Source organism: Cnephaeus nilssonii, assembly GCF_951640355.1.
Source record: "Cnephaeus nilssonii genome assembly, chromosome: 4".
NCBI classification, from domain to species: domain Eukaryota; kingdom Metazoa; phylum Chordata; class Mammalia; order Chiroptera; family Vespertilionidae; genus Cnephaeus; species Cnephaeus nilssonii.
In genome coordinates, this window is record NC_137075.1 from 33,969,378 (window position 1) to 33,978,807 (window position 9,430).

At 43.0% G+C, this 9,430-nt stretch overlaps 1 pseudogene across 1 annotated transcript; it reads right to left on the reverse strand.

Moving 5' to 3' along the window:
- Positions 1 to 7,513: 7,513 nt before the first annotated feature.
- LOC307097658 (nuclear prelamin A recognition factor-like) lies at positions 7,514 to 8,800 on the reverse strand (annotated as a pseudogene). Its single transcript has one exon. The product of its transcript is annotated as a nuclear prelamin A recognition factor-like (transcript).
- Between the last annotated feature and the right edge of the window lie 630 nt (positions 8,801 to 9,430).

A 9,430-nucleotide genomic window follows, 5' to 3' on the forward strand; every position in this document is an offset into this window, starting at 1 on the left:
GCTACAAATATTTTTGTATGGGTCTTTTGTGGATCTATGTGTCACTTCTCTTTGGTAAATACCTAGGAGTAGACTTTCTGGGCTATAGCAAATCCCCAAAGTGGTTGCATCATTTGACGACATTCCCACAAAAGGTCAGATGCTTCATATATTTGCCAATATTTGAGATACTCTGAAGGTTTGTTTTCAGCCCTTCTAGAAGGTGAGGGAGGGTGGATGGCATATGAATATGGATTTAATTTGCATCTCCTTGATGACTAATAATGCTGAGCATATTTTATGTACTTATTAGTCATCCTACTTAGCATTTTATTATTGTTTTATCTTTTTTATTATTGATTTATGAGAGTTCTTTATATATTGCTTCTAGAAGTAATCCTTTTCCAGATATCTCTTTCTGAAATATTTGTTTCAGACTTCAGATTGTTTATTGACCTTCTTAATGTTGTCTTTTGCTGAGCAGAAATGTTTAATTTTGCTTGTGCCCTACTTATCAATCCTTTTTATGATTACTATATTTTGTACCATGACAAAGAAATCTCTGCTCACTCTTGGATCTTAAAGATAATCTCTATCTGAGAGATCAGTAGTAGTAGCTTTTGAGATTAAAATATGTATCTTTAACTTATCTTAGTCTACTTTCAATAGCATTAATTTCACTTAAGAATAAAATATGTTATTGTTGAATATGAATATGCTATGAACCCACAACGTACTCTTTTTATTTTGACTTAAAGAGACAATATCATTTTACAATAAATAAAGTTATTAACTTTACCAACAAAACTTTAAAAATGTTACTCAGATGCCTACCCCCTCTGGTATTCTTTGCCTCTTTTTGTGAATCTGAGTTTCCATGTGATTCTATTTCCTTTTAGCATGAAGACCTTCTTTGAGCATCTCTCGTGTTGCACGTCAGCTGCAGACAAGTGATCTTCACTTTGCCTCTCTGAAAACATATTTATTTTGCCTTAAAAACCCCACCAAACTTAAAATTTTATTTTTCAATTAGAGTTTACATTCAATATTATTTTGTATTAGTTTCAGGTATACATCACAGTGGTTAGACAATCATCTACTGCACAAAGTGCCCCCCCGCCAATGTTTCTAGTACCCCCCCTGGCACTGTTCACAGTTATTACAATATCATTGGCTATATTCCCTCTGCTGTACTTTACATCCCTGTGACTATTTTGCAACTACCAATTTGTACTTCTTAATCCTTTCACCTTTTACACCTTGTTCTCACACCGCCCTCCCCTCTGACAGTCATCATTCTGTTTTCTGTATCTACTTTTCTGTTTTGTTTGTTCATTTATATTGTTCTTTAGATTCCACATATCAGTGAAATCATATGGTATTTGTCTTTCTCTGACTGACTTATTTCACTTAGCATAATGCCCTCTAGGTCCATCCATGGTTTCCCAAATGGTAAGATTTCATTCTTTGTAATATGTCTTTACTTATTTTAAATGGATCAAAATTATTTACTTGGATTAATCAGGGGCACTCCCAGACCTGGCATGGAATAGGTGTTGAGAGGTAATCACAACTTAAATTGCAATTAGAATTGCTTTAAATTCATTAATTAACTTAGTTTTTAAATTAAATTTATTGGGTGACATTGGTTAATAAGGTTATGTAAGTTTCAAGACATTTCTATGATACATGATCTGTGTATTGCATTGTATGCCCACCACCCAAAACCAAATGATCTTCCCTCAACATATATTTGACACCCTTTACTACCCCACTTCCACCCTCCTTCCCTCTGGAAGCCACCATACTGTTTTCTGTGTCCAGCAACCACTCTTTTGGGTATCTACCTGAAAAAGGTGAAAATATTTATTCACAAAGATATATGCACCTTACCCTAGCCAGTTTGTCTTAGTGGTTAGAGCATCAGCCCATGGACTGAAGAAGGGTCTCCGGTTCAATTCTGGTCAAGGGTATGTACCTCAGTTGCAGGCTTGATCCCCAGACCCAGTCGGGGTATGTGTAGGAGGCAATCAATTGACGTGTCCCTCTCACATTGATGTTTCTCCTTGTCTCTCCCCCTCCCTTCCTCTCGCTCTAAAAATCAATGGGAAAATATCCTTTGATGAGGATTAACAACAACAACAACAAAAAGTTATATACACCCCCATGCTCATTGCAACATTATTCATGGTGGCCAAGACATGGAAATATCCAAAGTGTCCTTCCGTAGATGATTGGATAAAGATGATGTGGTGCATATATACAATGGAATACTACTCAGCCATAAGAAAAGATTAAATACTGCCATTTGCAACAACATGAATGGACCTTGAGAATATCATGCTAAGTGAAATAAGTCAGACAGAATAAGTTAAGAACCATATGATTTCACTCATATGTGGGATATAAAACTGAGAGCAATAAATGAACAAATAAGAAAAACAAACTAATTTTCCAATATTTTTAAAGATATTTTGGCTGGCCATAGAATTCTAGTTGGTCAATTATTTATACTGTAAGTATATTGTTACATTGTCTTCTGCTTTCCAGTGTTTTGGGTAAAAAAATCAGTCATTATTTGTATTATTATTCCTGCATGCATGTAATGTATCTATCTATCTTTTTCCTCCAACTGCTTTTAAGATCTAATCTTGATTTTTTTCCAGAATTTTGATTATAATGTGCCTAGGTATAGCCTTCTTTGTATTTATCATACTTGGGATCCTAGTATTCTAAAAAAAAAAAAAAAAAAAAAGTCTAAAAACAAAAATAAAGACACTAATTCCCTTATGCCGATCCCACACTCATGATCTCATCTAAACCTAATTACCCTTCAAAAGTTCTGCCTCCAAACATCATTACATTGAAAGTTAGCAATGCAACATATGAATTGGGGTTGGGGACATAAAGATAGCTTAAAATAGAGAGGGAGGAAGCCAATGTCAGAACCACTACATCCTAGCAAGCAGGGAGCAAAAGAAGAAATTATCCTTCATCCTTATCTCTTCCCACCCACAGATCTCTTGCCAGTTTTTGTCAGTGCCTGAATACAGTAAGATGCCAAAAAGCAAGGAATGCCTGGATGATGCCATTTGCAAGAGTTGGATTACCAGGGCATAGAACAGGACAGCCATGTTGGGAGGAAGCCTGGATTTGAGTGAAAGGGCAAACCAAGAATAACTAAAAAAGCAGGCAAAGGGAATAAATCCTGGGTATTTATCCCTTGCTCTGGTCTCAATGAACTGCAACTTACAGTTTAGCCAAAGTCATAAGGTCAGTAAAAAGAATCCAAAAGAATTCTCTCTTGTTTCTTATTAGAATTGAGTTTATTGTAGGGTTTCAAGTTTGACCAATGTTCACACAACTCTTGTTTTCCTGTGTAGTGCTATTATAGCTCAACTTTAAAATCTGGAAATATGGGATTACCTTATTCACTTGGCTCCCTAGTTAATAATAGACAGTGTACTAGGTGTAGCGGTTAATAATGGGGATTTTTTTCAATGGATGGAGTTACACATATGTTGATATACATGCAATTTGATATGTATGCTATTTTGTTGTATTGACAGCAAGCTTTAAAACTTCATATGTCAAATTTTCGGAAGGTGTTACCATCATAGATATTTTTATGCTTAAAAATGTTGAATTTTGTGCCAAAAAAAGAGCATTTCCAGGAAGTTTTAATTCATTACTTTTTTGAAGAAAAGTGCTGCTGAAAGTTATCGTATACTTTGGGAAGCTTATGGTGAACATGCTCCATATCAAGATACTTGTGAAAGCTGGTTTAAATGCTTTAAAAGTCATGATTTCAATGTGAAAGACAAAGAATGTCCAGGTCAACCGAAAAAGTTTGAAGACCAATAATTACAAGCATTATTGGATAAAGATGCATGTCAAACTCAAAACAATTTGCAGAAAGATTAAACGTTGCTCAGTAAACAATTTCTGATCATTTACAAGCAATGGGAAAGATCGTAAAGGAAGGAAAATGGGTGCCACATCAACTGAACGAAAGACAAATGGAAAACCGAAAAGTCATCAGTAAAATGTTGCTTCAATGGCATGAAAGAAAGTCTTTTTTGCATCGAATTATGACTGGTGATGAAAAGTGGATTTATTTTGAGAATCCCAAATGCACAAAATCATGGGTTGATCCAGATCAACCATCAACATTGACTGCAAGCCAAATCGCTTCGGAAAGAAGACACTGCTCTGCCTTTGGTGGGATCAGGAAGGTGTGGTGTATTATGAGCTTCTAAAACCAGGTGAAACCGTTAATACTGATCACTACCGACAACAAATAATCAATTTAAACCACGCTTTGATTGTGAAATGACCAGAATGTGCCAGAAGACACATCAAAGTAATTTTGCTTCATGATGATGCACCATCACACACTTCAAAACCAGTTAAAGCACATTAAAATATCTTGCCTGGGAAGTACTAACCCACCCGCTGTATTCACCAGACCTCGCTCCTTCAGATTACCACTTGTTCATTTGATGGCACAAGCACTTTCTGAGTAGTACTTCAAAACATGCAAAGAAGTGCAAAATTGGGTCTCTGAATGGTTTGCCTCAAACAAGAAAAGTTCTATTGGACGGTATCCACAAATTACCTGAAAGATGGGGAAAATGTGTACCTAGCGATGGACATTACTTTGAATAAAGCACTTTTGATGTTTCTCTTGAAATTATCGTGTTTTCTTTAATGACAAAATCTACCATTATTAACCAGTACACCTACTCTGTAGACAAAGAAGGATCCTTCTTGTGGGAAACATCCCTGGTCTTTGCAAACAGATCTTTCTTGTTTTACAGGGAAATATATAATAATATTGAAATGTTTTAGTTTAAACTAATATTTTAGTTTAAAGAGTTAAGGTGGGTCAAAATCCTATCCTCCTTTCAAATGAATCGTTGTAGAACCTAAAGCCCCACCCCAGGTTAGTGAGCACATTGTCCTCAGGAATTAAAGATCCGGGTGATGGCAGAGGAGCTGGACATGCAGAGTGAGCACTCCTCAGAGACAGCCTTTCCTGACCGGCTGCCTCTCACCTGGTGTGTAGTGTGGACCAGAGGAGCGGATGGCCTTCGGTGCCCTGACAGGCAAGTCCTTTCACATCAGTGTTTCCTGAGCAGCTGTATGGAGTGAAGAGTTAATGCAGAGCTGGGTTGAATTTTCTGTAGCAAGGACTGAGCCAGAGGGGGACATGCCCATCTTAGTGTAGAGACTTATACAGAACACTAAAGACCAGAGTCTAAGTCCCTCATTTGGTTTGTGAATGTTTGCATGAAATGCACAATATTACTGGGGCTTTTCAATAATCAAATATTTAAAATATCGTGGTAGACTAATTCCATGAGAGAGTTTTCCTGGAAATGTTTCCTATGAAAGGTTTGGAGTCTGGAGAAGAGAAGAGCCTTTCTGGCTGAGCACTTCTGGGTATCAACGCTTGGGTTCCCTTTAAGTGACATCTGTCCTATTCTACCTGCAGAGCAATTCCCAACCTCTTAGGTTTCTAGGAATTACCAGAGCTTGGTTCATTTTCCTGAGGAAACTCTAAATAAACTCCATACTGTGCAGAGGGAGAATATAACCCTCCCAGGGCTGCCCCGCCCGTGCCCCTCTGGGTTTGTGCTCAGCTCCCCCTGCAGCCTCCCTCACTGTGTCTCTCAGAGCGCAGTAGTACACAGCCGAGTCTGACATTTGGAGTGAGGATTTCTCCAGGTGGAAGGAGCTGTCACTCTTAACATGCTTGGCCTGAAACCCATGCTGCTCGGTCGTCTGGTGCTCTGTTGAGCTCTTCAGGAGGAGTGAGGGAGCTTTGTTGCGATACTGGACATACCAAAAAAGGTAAGGAGTTGAGTAAATGGTCTGGTAATTGCAGTTCAGGATCACAGATGCCCCCTCAGTGAGGGTAACAGGGCCTTCTGTCTGGTTCACTGAGTCTCCATTGGTCACTCCTGAAAAATAATTATTGTGTTATGTTAGAAATAGATAGGAAGAGAATTTTCAGTCAGAGGAGAAAGCTTGATTATAGGAAAATGAAAGTCATTAACATTCAGGATAAAATGTTACTTACTGAATGTTAAGACGATCACAAGAACTGAACAGGTGGCAGAAAGCATGTTGACAGAAGAAGATTATCCTTGCTCCCTAGAATCCACCAAATGCAATAGGGCTAGTCTCCAGCAGGATCTTGTAGAAACGCTTCACCCATAAATAAGAACTACTTTCTGCATGACAGTGTTTTGTGGCTACATTTACCTTCAAACCACAACTAGAATACAAATGTGAACCACATCAGAAGGAAGCACCGCCCTCTGGTGGTTATCCCCCAAATTGCACCACAACCATGTCATGGACCTTATTCCTCCTAATAACAGCTAGAGGGGTAGACACAGGGGAATGAGATAGAACCCTAAGACGAAAGTACTAAACATTCACTCTGTGGGTTCATCAGTATTCTTGGGGAAATATTTATTACTTCCATAATTTCCTGCATTGTAGAGAGATCTACAGCTGTGGCCACCGTCCTGAGACCAGGTCCTGTCGCTGGGAATCAGGAGGCACTGGAGTCCCTCCCCCTCGCCCCTCCCCCCGCCCGTGCCCTTTTACATTCAGGGATTGAGCTGAACTCACTTTGGGAGAGTCCTGACAAGGGTGACAGGTGTCACAGATAAAAGGATGGAGAATGGAGAGGCGGACACACTGCTTGGTCCCTCCCTGGGTGGGGTCAGGCAGATAAAGGCTGGCCAGCCCACCCCACAGTTGGGTGAGATAGTATCCTCTGTGTCCACCTCTCACCTCGTGGGCCCGGCCACTCCCCTTAGCTCCCGGCAGCCCTCTGCGTTCCACAACAGCACACTCTGCCCTCAGATGCTTCCCACCCTAAATGAGAAGGAAGAGAGCAGTTGGCCCACAGACAACTACACAGAAAGATAGGGCTCATGGCTGGCGAGCGCAGTGGTGGTGGCAGGAGCCTCTCCTACCTTCGTGGCAGTGCTAAGGAGTAGCAAGCCGAGTGGTAAGGAGCAGCGAGCAGGCAAAGACACCTTCAAGAGTAACGTAAGTGTGTAAAGTGAGGGCCACACTGGGCCATTTCCTCATCAAGTCTCTCTGAGGCACGTGGACAGAACCAAGTCTCCGTTCTTCGCAGGACACTTCTGGGTATTTTTTAAGCCTAAAGGACAGTAGTCTGTCTCCATTCTTATTCTTTGGGATTTTTTTACTGTCGGATAAAAGGATACGTACATTGGGGCAATCCTCTCAAGATACAATATTCCAGTTGCACCCATATGACGACGACAGTGCCCCTCAGAGGGAGGGAGCCAACAAATGGGGAGCAGGGAATTCTGAAAACCAAAGCGATGACAGAGATGCTAAGCCTTTCCTTCATGTGTTTGACACCCTCTTCAGGCAGCCTCCAGGCCGGGCGTCTGCTGGACCTTTACCACTTGATGTCCTGGCAGGCTGCCCTGGGCCCTGCTAGGCGGTGTGCAGGGCTGCCTGGGCCCCGGGGGGAGTCACGTCATCCCCCCGCCCCCAGCAGCCACTCCTGGTACAGCTCCTACACATGGGCACTGGTCTCCGGGGGCCACACCCGGATGGCAGCATAGATGGCTTCCATCTGCTGCAGCAATGCCCTGTCTGAATGCCCGTCCTCGCCTGGGCCTGGCCCCTGCTGCTTAGGCATCCCCGGCGCAGGCCAGGACCTCCACAAAGTGGCAGGGGAACTTGCCCCTCTATAGCTTCAGGACAACTTCAGGATGTTCCGAAAGCCATAAGCAGCCTCAAAGCGTAGCAGAACCTCTCTATCCCTTTCAAAGGTGACCTCCTGGAAGTCTTTGTTCCTCAGGGTGCGGTAGGTGAGCACTCCCACGTCCTTGTTGAACAGCTCCTTGGCTGTGTGCCTGAAGATGTGCGCCAGGTACTCATCGGAGCTGGCACCCTCATGGAGCCTCACCTCCTCCTTCATGTCTCCAAACAGAGTGTCCACAGCGGTGTCATTCAAGGAAAGGTCACTTTGCTCCATTGTCTGGACAATTTCACCTGAGGTTAACATGCAGTTAGCACCCTGGGAACTATGTAAAGCTGTGGGAACATCTTCTCAAAGGGCCTCCAGTTTCTTGTCATAACACAGGGCCACAATGACATGGAAAATCTTGTCTGGGGACAGGTTCTGCTGTTGGGTGAAGTAATCCTTCACCAGAGAGCCCATGATCTGCTGGGGAGACTTGGCTGTGTAGAGGTGGGGGTGATGGGGTGACTGAGCACACACTCTGCATATCGGTCCCAGCCCGGGCAGGCGGAGGTCAGCATGGGTAGCTGGGGCTCTTCCTCACGGTGCTGGCAGTACTGAAGCACAAATTCCTTCTGACTCTCCAGGATGCTGAAGTCTGCAGCTATCTTCATGTCGAAGACAGTGCACCCCAGGGCTTTTGAGGAAGCCACAGAGCCTTCTGGATGCATCAGGGACAATGAGGCTGAATTTAGCAGCAAAATAAGGCAGAGACTAAGGACACACGGACACTGCCAGCACCTTGTGCTGTGAGGTATCACATTTCTTATTAAGGTTCAGAACACAGAAGAAGTCCTTGGTGTTCTGCTGAGAAACTTGGACTCCTTCCTCTGTGGTTACCCAACTGTCACACGCCAGGCAGTCGCTCAGAAATATCTTGGCATCAACCAACTTATGGAATTCCCCCTTCTCTCCATTCTCCTGAGCTGGACTCCGGATGTTGACTGTGGCATTCTCTTGGTCATCGTTTTGTTTTTCCTTACTACATTCCTTCTGTGTTCAGTGCTCACACTTCATCTGGAGTGGGGCAGGTGGGGGCAAGCTCGAGTGACCTGGAGGAAGCACGGGGAGAGCAGTCACCACTGGTGCTGCTGGTGGTACCCTTTCTTCCTTGTGGAGCATCTAGGGAGGGGAAGTGGCCACAGTGCCTGAGGCCGAGTTCCAGGAAGCTGGCAGCGCTGTCGGGATCGTGCCGGCGGTGCTGGTCTGTTGGTGCCTGGCCTGTCCTCTGGAGATTGAACCTGCAGGACTACTAAGAGAGCCAGTCCCAAGTTCCACCCTGCCTCCGCCACTGATTGATTGGAGTCTGAGGGCCAGGAGAAAGGACCAAGAAGTCTGCCTTCTGCTCGCTCACCAGTCACTGCTGCCACAGATTCATTGGAGCTGAGGGACCCCAGTTCCCCTTTAGCCATCCCCTGATCAATCGGAGCCTGAGGGTCAGGGCGATGGACCGATTGTTTGGTCGCCCTGGTTGTGACAGCCACAAGCTTTTTATATATATAGATAGTTCTTCTCAAATTATCTGTGGTTGAATAGCCAGTTTTTCCCCCGATCCATCATGGAATGATACATTTATAAAATACAAATAAAATAAATAACTGTGACTTATATTTCACTGACAAAGGTAGAATATTATAGGAATTGACC